Below are 19,799 nucleotides of genomic sequence, written 5' to 3'. Positions count from 1 at the left end.
CACCTATCATATTAAAAGGCATATCATTTACATACATAAGAAACGGGAACGGTCCCAACAGGGACCCCTGAACCCCCTCCATCCCCTCCTCCCCCCCCCCCCTCCCCCATCACCTCCCGGCATAAACATCGTCCAGTCAGACTCTATGCACATCCTTTTTCATTACTGTGGACATAAGACCTTCCGCTGTCTGTTCTTAAAGCATGAGTGGAACGAATTTTCAGTTACTCATCTTATTCCATAATGATACAACTACTGCAATTATATTTTGTGACCAACACAATGAAACATCTTAGTTGTATCAAAGAAGACGCCTAGAGCTCGCGAATTTTCGTTTAATGCGTCCAGTGTCTCATAGAGAAGAGAGAATACAGCATTTTCAGTTGTTAAGTCACTTCTAAAACAAAGCTGATCGTTTGGCAGCATCTTATATGAACTGCGATGATCATTATCATTATATATACAACCTTTTCAGTAACTTTAGCAAACACCAATGGCATAGAAATAGGTCTAAAATTGTCTACATTATCCGTTTCTCCTTTTTTTTTTTACAAAGCGTTTTCACTAATGAGTACTTTAATCGTTCAGGAAACTGACCATTCATAAAGGAAAAATTACAGAAATGGCTCAGTACTGGGCTAACATATCTCGCACAGTGTATTTTGCTGCATATCCCATTATGTCTATGAGATCCTTTAGTCTCCAGCTATTTAATTATTGACTCGATCTTCCTCTTGTTAGTATTACGGAGGTGTATTTCAAACAGCAATCTTGGAAAGCCATTTTCTTAGAGAGTTGTATGATTCCCTTTAGAAACTAAGTTTTTACTTAATTCGAATACTATATTGAGAAAGTGATTGTGAAATACTGTGGATATACGTGACTTACCAGTAACAGATACATTTCTTGCCACACTCTGACATTACATCCTCGACCCTGTGTTGCTGACCCAACACATCCTTCACTACTGACCAACTGGTTTGAATTTCATCCAGAGTATTAACTATTCCAATTTCATGTAACATACTTTTTGCCTTGCTAATAATATTTCAAGTACTTTCAGTACCCTTCGTATTGGACTACTGCAGCTCGATTGTGACTCTTTCTGACGTTACACACTGAAGCGCCAAAGAAACTGGTATAGTCATGCGTATTCAAATACAGAGAAATGTAAACAGTTAGAATACGGCACTGCAGTCGGCAAAGCTGGGCCATCAACAAGTGTCAGCGTGCGAACCATTCAACGAAACGTCATCAATATCGCCTTTCCGAGCCGAAGGCCCACTCGTGTACCATTGATGACTGCACGACACAAAGCTTTACGCCTCGCCTGGCCCATGAACTCCGACATTGGCCTGTTGGTGACTGGAAAAATGTTGCCTGGTCGGACGAGTCCCGTTTCAAATTGTGTCGGGCAGATGGACGTGTACGAGTATGGAGACAACCTTAAGAATTCACGGACCCTGCATGTCAACAGAGGACTGTTTAAGATAGTGGAGGCTCTGTAATGGTGTGGGACGTGTGCAGTTGGAGTGATAGGGACCTCTGATATGTCTAGATACGATTATGACAGGTGACACGTACGTAAACAACCTTTCTGATCACTTGCAATCATTCATGTCCATCGTGCATTCTGACGGCGTTGGGCAATTCCAGCAGGACAATGCGGCATCCCACGCGTCCACAATTGCTACAGAGTGGCTCCAGGAACACTCTTACGATTTTAAACACTTCCGCTGACCACTCCCCAGACATGAACTTCATTGAGCATATCTGGAATGCCTCGCAGCATGTTGTTCAGAAGAGATCACCACCTCTCGTACTCTTACGGATTTATGGATAGCCGTGCAGGATTATTGGTGTGAATTCCCTCCAGCACTGCTTCAGACATTAGACGACTTCATGCCACGTCGCGTTGCGGCATTTCTGCGTGCACGAAGGGCCCTACACGATATCCGGCAGGTGTACCAGATTCTTTGGCTCTTCAGTGATAATACCCACTTTGTTCTGCATGATAAGCTTACCCCACTAGTCAGCAACCTAGGTTGCTGTTAGTCCTAATATCCTGATATGAACGTTCTAATGCTCAGCAACTTCCATAAAGCATGAGAAATGTTTTGAGGAAAGCATTATATTTATCTGTCGTCTAGCTAATCAACACTATAAACGTCCTGCTACTCTTGATCTTTCGAAAAAGTCTCTGTTGCTTTAGATTAATTTTTGTAAATAGTTTGCAATTATGTTTAACATTTGTGCGTCCACAAATTTCTTTTAGTATTAAAATTTGCGCATCAAGGTGTGAAAGGCCAGTCATCCTTTCACTAACACAATGCCACTCTAGCTATGAACGACTACCAGAAGTGTAGTCTTTGGATGTGCCCTGCACTCAGGGCAGAAAGAATATAGTCTTCATGAGAGATATGAATCTAGGATATCTTTCAGCATTGTTAATCACTTGTAAAATTAATATTAAAGGCAATATATAAACTAATTTTTGGTGCTTTCTATAAAGTGAACTAAGAACTCTCTCTAACTTGAACAGAAATGTCCTGAAGTTAGAGTAAGGGGACCTATGAATAACTACAATTAAAAGTTAAGCTTCACTAAATGATGCTGCACTTGCACAACACTAGAAGACCTATACAGTGCAGTGCTTTGACACGTCAACAGACTCAAATGGAATACCGTTTTTCACGTACATGGCCAGTCACCCACTCTGCAACGTGCTCCTTGAAAAATAGTCAGCTAATCTGTATCCTAATAAAGGGAGCCTCTGATTAGTCAAATAATTTAACTGGTGCTTTGATATACCAATAATATCGGGGACAACATCTATAAGAATTTTCTGAGTCTGACTCTACTGTATCTTATATTCTGTTGATATATGCTAATTCCTTCATTATGTAGATGCCTGACCATTCTTGAATGTAGATCCTTTATCAGAGAGACTTTCCTTAAGCAGAGATACCTTCAGCTGACCTCACCCCGGAAAAGTTCAGCTCTAACACCAACTACTACATGAATTTTCCCATGGTGATACCATCCTCCCCATGAACCCAGCCTCCCCCACTACACTGTCACCTATACACTTTGCCAGCTTCCTCTCCCCATACCTATTGAGACGGAGATCACACCTAGTGAAATCCGATCTATCGATGGATTCAACTGTTACCACTGTTTTGGAAATCATTCAGCCGTTACGTATGAGAACCATTTACCTCTTTCATCCGCCTCAGAAACTGATCTGAACGTCAGTTAATTGAATACATAGAACGAAAGGGACAAGACGTGAGTAGGGTTTTGGCAAAACTATGGCTGAGTGTTCATCATGATTGGTGCATACAGTGGTGTACAAGAAAGTTTGAATCTAGTTCTTAAAGGTGCTACAGCTTCTAAGCGGTTAAGCAAAAAACAGCCCCTTATTTCGAAACCGCTGAGGACATCTACAAATTTTTTTGTCTAAGCGTGACACAGAGATGAGAATCACTGCATACATACATACATACATTAATCCTTGTTCCATAGATCATAAATACGACATTTCCTAACGATGTGGAACGTGTCACTTTAACATACGTTTTTTACACAAAATAATTAATTAATTAATTTTTGTTCTTTTTCATTTTTTACAGTTACTATTTCATATCTAAGAAATGTTTGGGCGAAGTTTTGTTGAGTTGGCTATGAAGTGACCATGTAGGAGACATGTGGGAGTTAGAAGGATACTCACTATTGATATTCACCCCATGGTCTTCAAAACTGAACGCACTTACGCCCCTGTAGCAGGTGCAAACTTTTTTAAGTGATTGTGTTTTGGATATCACCATTGTTGGGACACCACCTATCCCAGCATAACGTTGCTGTAAGTGTTTCTTTAAACATTTTTATTTTAATGAAGTTTTTTACAGCGTTTCAGAATTTTGCTGGTTTTCGAATAATAATGATAATAATAATAATAATAATAATGGTCACGATCGCAAGTGAATTCTTGATTTATAAAATAAAGCCATCATTGTCAATATATGGGAAAACAGCATCGTATGAGCATAGCAAAACTGCTTTGGTCCACAAAAAGGTGTATAATACAGATCCAGACAATTACCTATGCATACCAGGCTGTAGCAACAGACAGAACATTTGATAGGTGAATAACAGCTAGGCTTTCGTCCGGGCCAATCATGTGCAGGGCAGGTCTGGAACTTCAGGATGGTATTGCAGTCAAACTGCACAATTCTCACTTTCGTAGATTTCAAAAAACCTGTGACTCGATCGATCGCATCAACCTATTTGATATACTTCGTGAATGTGGTGTGGATAACAAAACAACTATGTTAATCGAACATATTTTGGCAGGTACATTACCTAAAGTAAAATTCATGCGCGAAATCTCCGAACCTTTTCAAATTAGAAGTAAGTCAGGGGGATGTACTGTTCCCACTCCTATTGAGCCTAGAACTAGATAGTCAAAATGTAGGAGATGTAAATACCTGGATAAGTATGGGAACAAAAGATAAAGGAATCAACATCAAGTGCCTTGTTTTGCTAACGATCGAGCAGTAATTACCCAGACTCCCGAGGAAGCCAGCCACGCCATCGAGAAGCTTCATGACACCTCCAACAAGACCGAACTCAAATCTCTTACAAAAACACATTAGTGGCCTCCAAGAGCCCAAACCTCTCATCACTTGCAACCAAGTTAAATAGCTGAGGTACCCAGTTGAAGTTATTGGAAAGAGTAGTTTACAAAACACGCACAGAAAAATTGCTTGTAGCCTTTACAATTATCTGGAATATGTACAATAAGAAATCGTTGTCTATCAAAGCCCAACTTTGTCAGTAACACACAGAACACACAGTTGTTCTTACGAGTACCGTCCTATAGTTTGTGTACGCGATACTACTACAGTCTGTATATGTGAATTTCGGTATCCCATGACTTTTGTCGCCCCGGTGTGGACTTAACAAAACTGTTACAATTATTGCCTAAAGGGAACAAATAGTTTTATCTGAACCTCAAGCCAGAGAATGTGATTAATGAAAATAATGATAACTAGGAACATGAAGTGTCAGGACAGGTTACAAATGTGCGTGTGATGCATTTAGTATCTTTTCTTATAGCGTGATTCTAGTTTTACATTCATTACACACTACACTACAGTCAAAACAGTCCTGTTTCCAGTAGCCTGTATATGAGCTTTCGTGGTTAGTAGTAATAACCTCAATAATAATTCAAATTTCATAACATAAAATGCCCACACGATTTTTTTTCGGAAATATGACACTGGTGGTTAATTGTCACTAATACCTACTTTTCTCAAACCTTCGTATCTGTGCTTTGAGCCCTTATGATTTCCAGTGCCTAAGTTATAATCGAATAAAAAATTCATCCGATTAAGTGAAAAAACTGCAGACGACCTTTCAAGCCCACTACTATATCACGCATTGTTAACTCGTAATACTGTGGAATAGCGGTAATTCTTAAAAATTAACTATTGAATCTAAGGGTCCCGCGGGAAGATGGGAGTTTTGGACGGAGGCAAACTGCAATCCAACACAAATCGCAAAATGAAATTAATAGTAACACACAGGAAACATAAGTAGCAAATAAGCAGGACATCAGGAGAATCCAACACAGAATTCCTAAAAGAAAACACAACTAACGAAAAATTACGAAAAAATAACAAATCTTGGAATCAATAACTAGAATTGAGCCATAGAGATCAATTCTAGTTATCGATTCCATGACTGATTATTTTCGGCGTTTTCGTAATAGTTATCTGCAGTTCTTTATTAGAGGACTTTTATTTTTGGTGCAGCTTTATGTACTACTGCGATAAATAATAAATCTTGGAACAGGTAGCTAGAATTGGCCTGTATAGCGCAATGCCATACACCTAAATATTAAAGCAATTAGCAACCTACACCTAATCAAACTGACATAACGAAAGAATGTGGAATCGACAATTAGAGCGGTATCACATACGAAAACTCTAAGGGAATTCACAGCAGGTGTATAGTTGTTCCTTATAGGCTTTCGGTTTTTCGTGTAGCTTTCTGTACCACTGTTGTTGCAGTAAGTCTCTACAGAGTGTTATTTGAGAATTGCCATGCACGGTGACACTTTAATCGTCGACACCTCGTTCCGTTATTTGCCGTGGTTTTTACCGGGTGTTAACCATTTCGTTAAGAATTTAGGATTTTTTTTATCGCTCTTTATGCTAGTGGAAAAACGCGAAAAATAACAAACGTTGGGATCGACAACTAGGCTAGGCCTACATAGAAACAAGAACGGAAGAAATTAACGATAAACACTTAAAGAAAAATTAAGAAAATTCACGAACCATGGAATGGAGAACTCCAATTGACCTTTTGTAGGTGTCCTCTTATGTTCCTGCCTAACCTCATTCTCAGAATTCGTGCCACATTCTGAGAACCAAGATTATAAAAATAATTGCTCATCGTTTCACATGCAGCAAGGAAATCACACCATTTTCGGTAAAAATAGCCAAATATTTATGAGAACCAAGATTATAAATAGGATTGCTGCTTGAGTAACTCGCAGGAATTTTAACTGTGCACTTAAGTTCGTGTCTAACAACTCCCTCGGAAAACGCAAAAAAATTGTAACTAACAGTACAGTTTACGTCAGTTGCTAAGACAACCACTAGTAACATATAATACCAAGCGAGTTACATCCTTCGCGTTGTAAACTCATGGTGTCATGTAAGGTGTCACTGATTAAACCTGACAGGTGGAATCGGACACTAGAATTGACTCAAAATATAACTTAATTCCTGATATTAATCTATAATCCGTTTGAAATTCTTATAAAAATATATTATTTCTTACAGTAGGGCCATGGAAAGCGCGTGTTTCAAGACAGCACGGCAATGTACTAAACTTGTCGAATGTTATACAAACGAGCGAATACAGGAAGCACTTGGCGTGGCAGCTTCTTAGGAGCATAATCTGTAGTATTCCGATGTCTTGTTCTAAGTACAGGATTTATAAAATTCTCCAACACAAACTGCCTTGGACGAATCGTGATAAACAGTCTAGAAGACCGGTTTGCAAAATTAAATTGCCCTGAATATAACTTATTTGTCGAAGATCTCCACGTTCAGTATACAAACACAATGCACGAAATATAATAACGCGTCCGCAGAAAGGTGCAATCGATTTGACGCCTGTGTTTTGGCCACAAAGGATTAGCAGAAATCACAGCCTGGTTGACAACTTACCAGAGACCGCTATTGCTGCCCCTATTCCTACCGCATTTCACGATTTTCCCAAGGTGCAGCTGAATGCGGACAGGAACGTTCGTGTTGCTCCCATTCGACATGCTCAGACTGTTGCTAAGATACGGCATTGGACGTTGAAGAGCCCCCTGTATTGTTGAAAACCACGTCACGTTGGGATTTGAGTTGTTTATTCTGTTCGGTGATAAAAACAGCGGCATTAAGGGACTGTGGCGTCCGCGGCAATGCAGACGTGAACGAAGTGTCCGTAGCGTCCGAAGGAAAGAAATAATGAAACTGTAAAAGAGGAGGGACAAACGGATAAAAATAGTGATCTGGTAAAGGCAAGACAAATCTTTCGCTATGTCAAAGTAAACGAAATAGTTTATTTTCTTTTTTTTTCATTTTAGACCTCTTGTTCCGTAGAGCCAAATATAGGTGCAAATCTCTACTGTCATGGAACGAGTCAGTACACGAAATAAACAAGAGAAAAGTTAAAAACAGGTAATATTTACACGATTCGCATACAAATGACAAGTGCTAGGTAAAAGCTGACATAATCAACAATATAACACATGAATGTGTTTCCTTTGAACCGGGAACTCCCAGACTGAATTGAAGGAGTGAGACGTCAGAAAATTGTACATGGTGGTTTAATCAAAATGAATGTATCAGAATACCGAACGCATTTTTACATAAGCGACAAGGAGACTGGATTTCTGCATGGTATTAGAGAGAGCTGCTACTTCACGGGAATAAGTTCATACTGTTAACAGCGATCCGCATTAAAGAAAATGCACATTGAGGAGCCAATGTTGGAATTCCAAGACCCCCTAACAGGGATCGAAAGGAGGTTCGCGAAGGTGTACCGCCGTGCGGTTCTAGGCGCTTCAGTCTGGAACCGCGTGACCGCTACGGTCGCAGGTTCGAATCCTGTCTCGGGCATGGATGTGTGTGATGTCCTTAGGTTAGTTAGGTTTAAGTAGTTCTAAGTTCTAGGGGACTGATGACCACAAATGTTAAGTCCCATAGTGCTCAGAGCCATTTGAACCATTTTTGAAGGTGTACCACATTTTGCTCGAACTGACTACTTCTGAGCCAAAAACACCATTCGAGAATGGGACGAGTTACCCCGGAATACAATACCATATGTCATAAGCGAATGAAAGTAAACGAAGTGACTAACTTCTGTGTTGGACCACACTTAATACAGATACTGTTCGAATGGTGAACATTGAAGCACTACGTTTCTGATCAAAATCCTGAACATCGGCTTTGCATGACAGCTTATCATCTGTCCGAACTGTTCAGATTCGCTAATTATATGACCATTCTGTGCAGTCGAAACGTCCGTTTCAGATGGATTGTTTGTTAGAAACTATAAAATCTCTGTCTGATTGTGATTCAGCCTCAATTTTTTTCAACAAGCCATGAACTTATGATTCGAACTGCACTATTTGATACTTTCCTGTGTTGCACTCAACGTCCCTCACTACCAAGCTAGTGCCATCAACAAACAAAAATAACTCAGAATCACCTATCATATTAAAAGGCATATCATTTACGTATATAAGAAACGGGGGCGGTCCGAGCAGCGGCCCCTGACCTCCACCTCCCCCCCCCCCCCCCTCAAATTACATAACCGTCCTGAAGTCAGACTCTATGTCACATACGTTCGTATTACTGTGTATACATATGATCCTTCGCTGTCAGCTCTTAAAGTAAGAGTAGAAGCAATTTTCGGTTACTCATCTTATTCCATAATGATCCAACTACTGCAGTAATAGTTTTTGGCCAACACAAACACTTTATTTATAGCAAACTAGATCCCTAGTGTTAGAGAATTTTCTTTTAATTCGTCCTGTGCCTCACAGAGAAAAGAGAATACAGCATTTTCAGTTGTTAAACCACTTTTAAAACCATGCTGATCGTTTGACAGCAAATTATGTGAACTAAAATGATCAATTATCCTTATGTATACAACGTTTTCAGTAACTTTAGCAAACACCAATGGTGTTGTCTACATTACCCCTTTCTCGTTTTTTATGAAGCTTTTTCACTAGTGAGTACTTTAATAGTTCAGGAGACTGACCGTTCATAACGTAAAAATTACAATTAGGGCTATGTACTGAGCTAACATATGCAGCACAGTGTATTTTGCTGCACATCCCATTATATCAACGAGATCTTCTAGTGTCCAGCGATTTAATTATTGACTCGATCTTTCCCTTGTCAGTATCACGGAGGTGTATTTCAGAGAGCAGTCTTGGAGAGCCATTTTCTAATAGAGTTGTATGATTCCCTTTAGAAACTAATTTTATTTTTAATTCACCTACTATATTGAGAAAGTGATTGTGAAATACTGTAGATGTATCTGACCCATCAGTGACAGAAACATTTCTTACTGCACATTGACATTACATCCTCAAACTTGTGCTGCTGACCAGACACGACTGACAATCTAATTTGAATTTTATCCTGAGTGTTAGCTATTCCATTTGTATATCACATACTTTTTGCCTTTCGAATAACATTTTAAACGCTTTACAGCACTGTTTGTAATGGAGTATAATGCAGCTCGATTGCAACTCTTATATGACATTATGTAATTCCCACTTTCTTCTGCATGATAACCTCACTCCAGCAATCAGCCACGTAGATTGCCTGTTAATAACAGTACCGTGCTCTAAACGTCTTGATGGTAACCAATTATCATAAAGCTTCATAAATGGGTTGAAGGCAGAATATATTTAACTGTCGTCTATTTTATCAGCACTATAAACGTCCTGCTACTCTTGATCTTTAACGAGGTTCGAAAAAGTCTCTACAGGCATTGGATTAATTTTTCCAAATAGTTTGAAATTATATTTAACCTTTGCGTATACACAAATTGCTTTAGTATTAAAATTTGCGCATCATGATCTGAAAGGCCTGTCACACTTTCACTAAGAGAATGCTTCTGTAACAATGAAGAACAACTAAAAATGTGGTCTATGGTTCTCCTATCGTTCCCCTGCACTCTACATTAGATGATACGAATTTAGGAGATCTTCCAACATCCTTTGTATTGCACAGTCACTTGTAAAATTAATATTAAAGTTACCACACAAACCACTAGATCTACAACTTTGATTCCGCCATTTTTTCTCGAAGTTCGGGACTGTATTGTGAAAAACTTACAAAAAAAATTATGATTTATAATATTGCCCATCGCTGGCCACTACATTTTTCCATCTTTCGGACAGCGTACGAATCCCGTGGCGGAAGAATTGGGCGTCTTTTGTGGGGCTCCATGAATCGATTCAATTTTGCACTTGTTCATATGTTCTGAAGTGCTGGTCAGCCAGACTGTATGCCACTGATCGAAAAAGGTGGTAGTCAGAGAGCGCAACGTATGGAGAATACGGCGGGATGGATAGGACTTCTCATTTCAACGTTTCGATGTATTTTGACGGGTTTTGCAACATGGGGTCGAGCACTGACCTGCTGCAAAATTACCTTTACGTGTCTATAGCTGTATTGTGGCCGTTTGTGTTTCAGTGCTGGGCTCTAACGCTTTCGATAATGATGTCCTGTGACTGTCTTCGTCTGTTTCAGTAGCTACAAAAACGTTCTGCCTTCTACCGCCATGCCGGTCTGCGACATCAAAATCACCGTTCTTAAGGCGTTGAAAACATTCTGTGCACGTTCTTCCACTAATAGTTCCCTCACCATTGGTCTTACCCAGCATTTCAAGAGCCAAAGCCGTAGATTTCTTCATGTTAAAGCAAAAAATTAAAACTTCCCGCAAATTGCGAGAAATGAGTACGTAAGTTGACGTACTTAATCGAGAATAACCTTATGATACAATCACAAATCGACTATTATTTTTATGGCATTACGTTAACAGACGCCTAGGCTATTGTATTACACCTATGACCAACCACCTGAACCCCACTTGCCGCTACTGCCGATTATTGCAAAACGGCGGAAGCAAAGTTGTAGACCTAATAATTTTTGGTACTTTCTGTAAAGTGAACTAAGATCTCTCTCTAGCTTGAACATAAATGTCCTGAAGTCAGAGTTAGGGGACTTGTCAATAACTATAATTAAAATTTAAGTTTCATTAAATGTAGCTGCTCCTGCACAACACTAGAAGACCTATACAGTACAGTGCTTTGACACGTCAACAGACTCAAATGGAATACCGGTTTTCACATACATGGCCAGTCCCCCACTCTGCAAAGATCTCCTCATAAAATAGATAGATAATCTGTATCGTAGTAAAGGAAGCCTCTGATTAGTTACATAATTTAAGTCGTGCTCTGATTTACCAATAAAGCCAACATCTATAAGCACTTCACTGAGTTTCATTCCGTTACCACTTATATTTTGATGGTATATGCTAATTCCTTCATTACCTAGCTACCCGACCTTTCTTGACTATAGATCCTTTATTAGTGACACTTCCCTTAAGCAGAGATACCGTCAGCTGACTTAGACCCAAAAAAGGTGCAACTCTAACACCAACTACTACTTGTATTTTCCCATGATTGATTGATTCCACCCTCCCCCACTACACTGTCACCTATAAGCTTTGCCAAGACCACAACCCCCCCCCCCCCCCCTCCAACCCCAGTACCCATTGAGACGCAGGTCACACCTAGTGAAATTCGATCTATCGATAGATTCAACTGCTACCACTGTTTTGAAAATCATTCAGCGGTTAAGATATGAGAACCATTTACCTCTTTCACCCAGCTCAGAAACCGACAAGAACGTCAGTTAATTGAATATATAGAACGAAACGGACAAGACGTGAGCCAGTCTTTTGACCAAAACTGTGGTGGAGTATTCATCATGAGTGGTGTGTACAGTGCTGTATAAGAAAGAAACGAGCTGTAACTCGAATCTAGTCCTCAAAGATGCTGAAGAGTCCAACTGGTTAAGCAAAAAACATCACCTTATTTCGAAAACATTGAGGACATTTACAAATTTTTTGGTCTAAGCCTCATACAGAGATGCGAAGCAATGTGTGGGTGACCTTTTGTTGAGTTGGCAATGAGGTAGCCATGCAGGAGACATGTAGCCGACAGAGGGGTCTCACTATGGGTATTCGCCCACGGTCCTCAAGACTGCACGTACTTACGCCTCTGTAGCAGGTGCGAACTTTTTTAAGTGGTTGTGTTTTGTATATCACCATTGTTGGGACACCACCTATCCCAGCATTCTGTTACTGTAAGCTTTTCTTCAAGCATTTTCATTTCTATGAAGTTTCTTAGAGTGATACGAAATTATACTGGTTTTCCGATAATAATAATAATAATAACTCCGCCATTGCCGGTCGCAAGATCGGGGCCCCATCTCGCAAGTGATGAAGGAGGAGCAGGAGAAGTATCAACCTCAATAAAAAAAATACCAGAGTCAATCTGACTCCAGATAGTAGTTGGCTCAAATGGCTCTGAGCACTATAGGTCTTAACTTCTGAGGTCATCCGTCCCCTAGAACTTAGAACTACTTAAACCTAACTAACCTAAGGACATCACACACATCCATGCTCGAGGCAGGATTCGAAACTGCGATCGTAGCGGTCGCACGGTTCCAAACTGTAGCGCCTAGAACCGCTCGGCCACCCCGGCCGGCCCGGATGGTAGTACCCTGTTATAGTTCCCTTTGCCATGGTTACGGCGAAGACCTCAGCGGCATCTAAGCTGGAGAAGATGGACTTCAAATCAGCGTAGGTGACGAAAGAGGCAGCCCAGTACTCGGGACTAATGGAGTATATCAAATCCAAGTCGCGTCTGCAGTGGTAGCAACCGGCGACTGGTTAGAGTCTGTTCGCTCTGTGAGTACGGCTGCAATACATGCTTCAGGAGCTGACAGTCCCTGATTCTAACAAACCCACTGGGTGACCACTGGGCACCAATGCTTACAAGTAATCATGACTCGTGTAAGTAATAACAGCAATACCCCAGGTGTTGACTAGTCCACCCATCGACAGATGGCAACTGGGCACTCGGATTCTGGAGGATCCGAACTTCCATGACCACAGAGGAAGTCAAAGTTCTCTGGCAAACTCCCACACAAGACACCAACATACACAGGCACATTCAACATCAACAGAAAATCCTAAGAAATTTTGGTCTTATGTCAAAGCGGTAGGTGGATCAAAACAAAATGTCCAGACACTCTGTGACCAAAATGGTACTGAAACAGAGGATGACAGACTAAAGGCCGAAATACTAAATGTCTTTTTCCAAAGTTGTTTCACAGAGGAAGACTGCACTGTAGTTCCTTCTCTAGATTGTCGCACAGATGACAAAATGGTAGATATCGAAATAGACGACAGAGGGATAGAGAAACAATTAAAATCGCTCAAAAGAGGAAAGGCCTCTGGACCTGATGGGATACCAGTTCGATTTTACACAGAGTACGCGAAGGAACTTGTCCCCCTTCTTGCAGCGGTGTACCGTAGGTCTCTAGAAGAGCCTAGCGTTCCAAAGAATTGGAAAAGGGCACAGGTCATCCCCGTTTTCAAGAAGGGACGTCGAACAGATGTGCAGAACTATAGACCTATATCTCTAACGTCGATCAGTTGTAGAATTTTGGAACACGTATTGTGTTCGAGTATAATGACTTTTCTGGAGACTAGAAATCTACTCTGTAGGAATCAGCATGGGTTTCGAAAAAGACGGTCATGTGAAACCCAGCTCCCGCTATTCGTCCACGAGACTCAGAGGGCCATAGACACGGGTTCACCGGTAGATGCCGTGTTTCTTGACTTCCGCAAGGCGTTGGATACAGTTCCCCACAGTCGTTTAATGAACAAAGTAAGAGCATATGGACTATTAGACCAATTGTGTGATTGGATTGAGGAGTTCCTAGATAACAGGACGCAGCATGTCATTCTCAATGGAGAGAAGTCTTCCGAAGTAAGAGTGATTTCAGGTGTGCCGCAGGGTAGTGTCATAGGACCGTTGCTATTCACAATATACATAAATGACCTGGTAGATGACATCGGAAGTTCACTGAGGCTTTTTGCAGATGATGCTGTGGTGTATCGAGAGGTTGTAACAATGGAAAATTGTACTGAAATGCAGGAGGATCTGCAGCGAATTGACGCATGGTGCAGGGAATGGCAATTGAATCTCAATGTAGACAAGTGTAATGTGCTGCGAACACACAGAAAGATAGATCCTTTATCATTTAGCTACAAAGTAGCAGGTCAGCAACTGGAAGCAGTTAATACCATAAATTATCTGGGAGTACGCATTGGGAGTGATGTAAAATGGAATGATCATATAATGTTGATCGTCGGTAAAGCAGATGCCAGACTGAGATTCATTGGAAGAATCCTAAGGAAATGCAATTCGAAAACAAAGGAAGTAGGTTACAGTACGCTTGTTCGCCCACTGCTTGAATACTGCTCAGCAGCGTGGGATCCGTACCAGATAGGGTTGATAGAAGATATAGAGAAGATCCAACGGAGAGCAGCGCGCTTCGTTACAGGATCATTTAGTAATCGCGAAAGCGTTACGGAGATGATAGATAAACTCCAGTGGAAGACTCTACAGGAGAGACGCTCAGTAGCTCGGTACGGGCTTTTGTTGAAGTTTCGGGAACATATCTTCACCAGGGAGTCAAGCAGTATATTGCTCCCTCCTACGTATATCTCGCGAAGAGACCATGAGGGTAAAATCAGAGAGATTAGAGCACACACAGAGGCATACCGACTATCCTTCTTTCCACGAACAATACGAGACTGGAATAGAAGGGAGAACCGATAGAGGTACTCAAGGTACCCTCCGCCATACACAGTCAGGTGGCTTGCGGAGTATGGATGTAGATGTAAATGAACACTCTCATACAGCCTGGAAAGCTGCACAACCTAGTAACAGAACTCTATAGTCAGAAGATACTGGTCCTCGCACTGCAAGAGACATCTATCACCGACAAAGACACCACAGACTACGGCAAGTACCGCATCTTTAAGAGCAAAACCGATAGGCAAGTTGCCAAAGGCGCTCCACTGTTGGGGATGGCCTTCGTGGTCCATAATAAGTATTATCCAAAATGCCCAAGGATAACATCAAACTTCTTATGGGCGATTTCAATGCACAGATTGGCAGAGAAAAATGCACAGGAAAACAGCTGGAAATTATCCCGCACATAAATTCACCGGCAAAAATGGCACACAGCTCATTGAGCTGTGCCAGCAGCACAACCTCAAGCTCATGTCGACATCTCAAAAAAAAAAAAAAAAAAAAAAATGCGTTTGTACACCGTACAGAAAGAGATCCATTACATGCAGGTACGCAGGGAAGCCAACATTGATTCTGACCACTACGTAACACGCATCAAAGTCGAGAGAACTTTAACTTCGCTACTGAAATTTGACACGAAAAAGATCGCTGACTCTGGAGTGAAAGAGGCTTGGGAAAAAGAATATACAAATGACTGGCAAAATTTCAGCCAAAAAAAATCACAGAAAAAACACAAGCCCTCATTCCTCTGAAGAGGAACACCAAGCACCCATGGTGGGACACTGATTGTGAGAATGCACTCGTCACCAGGAAATTGGCATACCTGAAACACAATACTAACAAGTCTCCAGAAAATTCACAGGTGTTCAACGAAACACGAAAGACAACAGCAAAAATTATTAGACAATCCAAGAGGAAATACCTGAAGGAACAGCTAGACTCCATAGAGGACAACCTCCGCAATTACAAAGGAAGGGACTTCTACAGGACGTTTGCTGGGCACATCCGAGGATACACACCACCTAACCTCTACTTTGCAAATAGTGACGAAAAATTGGCACTTACAGATAAGGAGAACTGCAAGGTGCTGGCACAGTACCTCTCATAACTTCTCAACTGCCCAGAACTCGCAGAGAGATTCCCAGACGAAGAACCTACAGACAGACACACAGACTCACTATCCCCAACACAAGAGGAAGTCCACAGGCACATCCTCAGCCTCAAAAACAACAACACACCTGGTGAAGACGGCATAGTCTCCGAACTACTGAAAAGCCTCGAACGAAACTCATTCAGAGAACTCACACAGATCATCACAGACATATGGACGTCAAAGATGTTGCCAGACGACTGGAAATGTGCACTGATCCACCCTCTGCACAAAAAGGGTGACCCCACAGATGTGAGCAATTACAGGAGCATCTCACTAATACAAGTCACATACAGGGCATTCTCAGCGTGCTTCTCCAAAGGACACGGAACCAACTGGAACACAAGATCACTGAGTACCAGGCGGGCTTCCGCCCTGGTCGCTCTGTGCAGAACAAATCTTCAATCTGAAGACTACTGTGAAAATCAGAGTCCTCAGGAACAGTCCAGTCATGTGCATCTTCGTTGACTTCAAGAAGACATATGACTCCATTGACCGCCAGTCATTGTTCAACATTTTACATGAACATGATTTGGATGGCAAGACACTGCGACTGATCAAACAGACACTGACAGACACGACATCTAAGGTGCAGTTCAAGAGGGAAATCTCCGAACCCATGAGATCAAGACAGGCGTTCGTCAAGGTGACGGATTCTCACCGCTCCTCTTCAACCTAGTGCTGGATAAGGTCAACAAGCGATGGGAGAAAGAGCTGCAAGTACAAGGCCACTAGAAGCCAGTGCTACTTGCACGACCCAAGGACAAGCTGGAGGTCGGCTGTCTAGTCTTCGCAGACGATCTGGCACTACTCACAGATAACGAAGCCACAGCAATCAGACAGATAGAAGAGTGCGCGGAAAAAGTAGGGCTACAGATTTCCTTTCTTAAAACTGAGTTCTTCTGAACTAAATTACACATACCAAATCTGAACACAAAGTATAGCAAGATCAACTGGGTCACACACTTTAAGTACCTCGGTTAAGTGCTCGAATCGGCAGGGAAGGAGAAAATTGCCCAGACACTAGGTTACTGAAAATGAAGAGAGCCTTATACAAAACACAGGGTATTTACAACAAGAAATGTCTGTCCACCTGCACCAAAATTCGTCATTACAACACTGTAACCAAACCTGAGGTGCTATGCGCCAGTGAGACATTGTAGTTACTCACAAAGGTACAAAGGCCGACCTTGAGAACATTCTCACACAGGAAAGAAAAATCATTAGGAAAATTATTGGACCAAAACTCAAGGACGAAGGATATAGGCTTAACTCCAAGGACACCACAGAGAAGTTCTTCAACATCTCAGCAGACATTAAAAAGAGGCGACTAAAATTTTATGGACACATCAGCAGACTCCCACATACCAGACTCGCCAACAGAATCCTCAGGTACATCCAGGGACTGAAGACCACAACACCCTGGATGAAACAAGTCAAAATTGATCTGGAAAGAGCTCAGATAGATTCAGCGGACGTCATGAACAAAGGCGTCTATAGACACAAGATGTACAAATGGGAAGTGAAGTCAGAGAAAACAGCATCTAAAGTCCAAAGGCCAAAGTGGACTGCAGAAAGGAAGAGAGTCTTTAGTGAACGAATGAGGGAGTACTGAAAGAACAGGAAGAACAAGTAGTCGTGAATGTTTCGCGAGGTCTGATGAAAGGCCTGTAACGTATGTAATAATAATAATAATAGTGCTCCCTATCGCAACTGAACTCTTGATTTACAGACTACAAGCCATCATTGTCAATATACGGGAAAACGGCATCATATCTGCATTGGCAAAATGCTTTGATCCACAAAACGGTGGATAATACGGAGGTATTTCATTTTTACTAATTTCCTCACGCGCGCTACTTAACTGACTGGAGCAACAGACAGAACATTTGATCGGTGAGCGCCAGGCATGCTTTCGTCCGGATCGATCACGTGCAGGACAAGTCTGGAACCTCAAGATGATACGGCAACGCAGAAAGTCAAGCCGCGCAGTTCTCGCTTTCGTAGACTGCAAAAAAGGCTATTACTCCATCGATCGCAGCAACCTGTTTAATATACTTCGTGAATACTGTGCGGATAACGAAACAACTATGTTAATCGAACATACCTTGGCAGGTACATTATCTAAAGTAAAACTCATGCGCGAAATCTCTGAACCTTTTCAAATTCGAAGTGAAGTACACTCCTGGAAATGGAAAAAAGAACACATTGACACCGGTGTGTCAGACCCACCATACTTGCTCCGGACACTGCGAGAGGGCTGTACAAGCAATGATCACACGCACGGCACAGCGGACACACCAGGAACCGCGGTGTTGGCCGTCGAATGGCGCTAGCTGCGCAGCATTTGTGCACCGCCGCCGCCAGTGTCAGCCAGTTTGCCGTGGCATACGGAGCTCCATCGCAGTCTTTAACACTGGTAGCATGCCGCGACAGCGTGGACGTGAACCGTATGTGCAGTTGACGGACTTTGAGCGAGGGCGTATAGTGGGCATGCGGGAGGCCGGGTGGACGTACCGCCGAACTGCTCAACACGTGGGGCGTGAGGTCTCCACAGTACATCGATGTTGTCGCCAGTGGTCGGCGAAAGGTGCACGTGCCCGTCGACCTGGGACCGGACCGCAGCGACGCACGGATGCACGCCAAGACCGTAGGATCCTACGCAGTGCCGTAGGGGACCGCACCGCCACTTCCCAGCAAATTAGGGACACTGTTGCTCCTGGGGTATCGGCGCGGACCATTCGCAACCGTCTCCATGAAGCTGGGCTACGGTCCCGCACACCGTTAGGCCGTCTTCCGCTCACGCCCCAACATCGTGCAGCCCGCCTCCAGTGGTGTCGCGACAGGCGTGAATGGAGGGACGAATGGAGACGTGTCGTCTTCAGCGATGAGAGTCGCTTCTGCCTTGGTGCCAATGATGGTCGTATGCGTGTTTGGCGCCGTGCAGGTGAGCGCCACAATCAGGACTGCATACGACCGAGGCACACAGGGCCAACACCCGGCATCATGGTGTGGGGAGCGATCTCCTACACTGGCCGTACACCACTGGTGATCGTCGAGGGGACACTGAATAGTGCACGGTACATCCAAACCGTCATCGAACCCATCGTTCTACCATTCCTAGACCGGCAAGGGAACTTGCTGTTCCAACAGGACAATGCACGTCCGCATGTATCCCGTGCCACCCAACGTGCTCTAGAAGGTGTAAGTCAACTACCCTGGCCAGCAAGATCTCCGGATCTGTCCCCCATTGAGCATGTTTGGGACTGGATGAAGCGTCGTCTCACGCGGTCTGCACGTCCAGCACGAACGCTGGTCCAACTGAGGCGCCAGGTGGAAATGGCATGGCAAGCCGTTCCACATGACTACATCCAGCATCTCTACGATCGACTCCATGGGAGAATAGCAGCCTGCATTGCTGCGAAAGGTGGATATACACTGTACTAGTGCCGACATTGTGCATGCTCTGTTGCCTGTGTCTATGTGCCTGTGGTTCTGTCAGTGTGATCATGTGATGTATCTGACCCCAGAAATGTGTGAATAAAGTTTCCCCTTCCTGGGACAATGAATTCACGGTGTTCTTATTTCAATTTCCAGGAGTGTAAGAGTGATGGACTGTCCCCACTCCTGTTGAGCCTAGTACTCAATAAGGTTCTCAAAATTTAGGAG

Source organism: Schistocerca cancellata, chromosome 3, assembly GCF_023864275.1.
Source record: "Schistocerca cancellata isolate TAMUIC-IGC-003103 chromosome 3, iqSchCanc2.1, whole genome shotgun sequence".
In the NCBI taxonomy this organism is placed as follows: Eukaryota; Metazoa; Arthropoda; class Insecta; order Orthoptera; family Acrididae; genus Schistocerca; species Schistocerca cancellata.
This window is presented reverse-complemented; position numbering follows the sequence as displayed.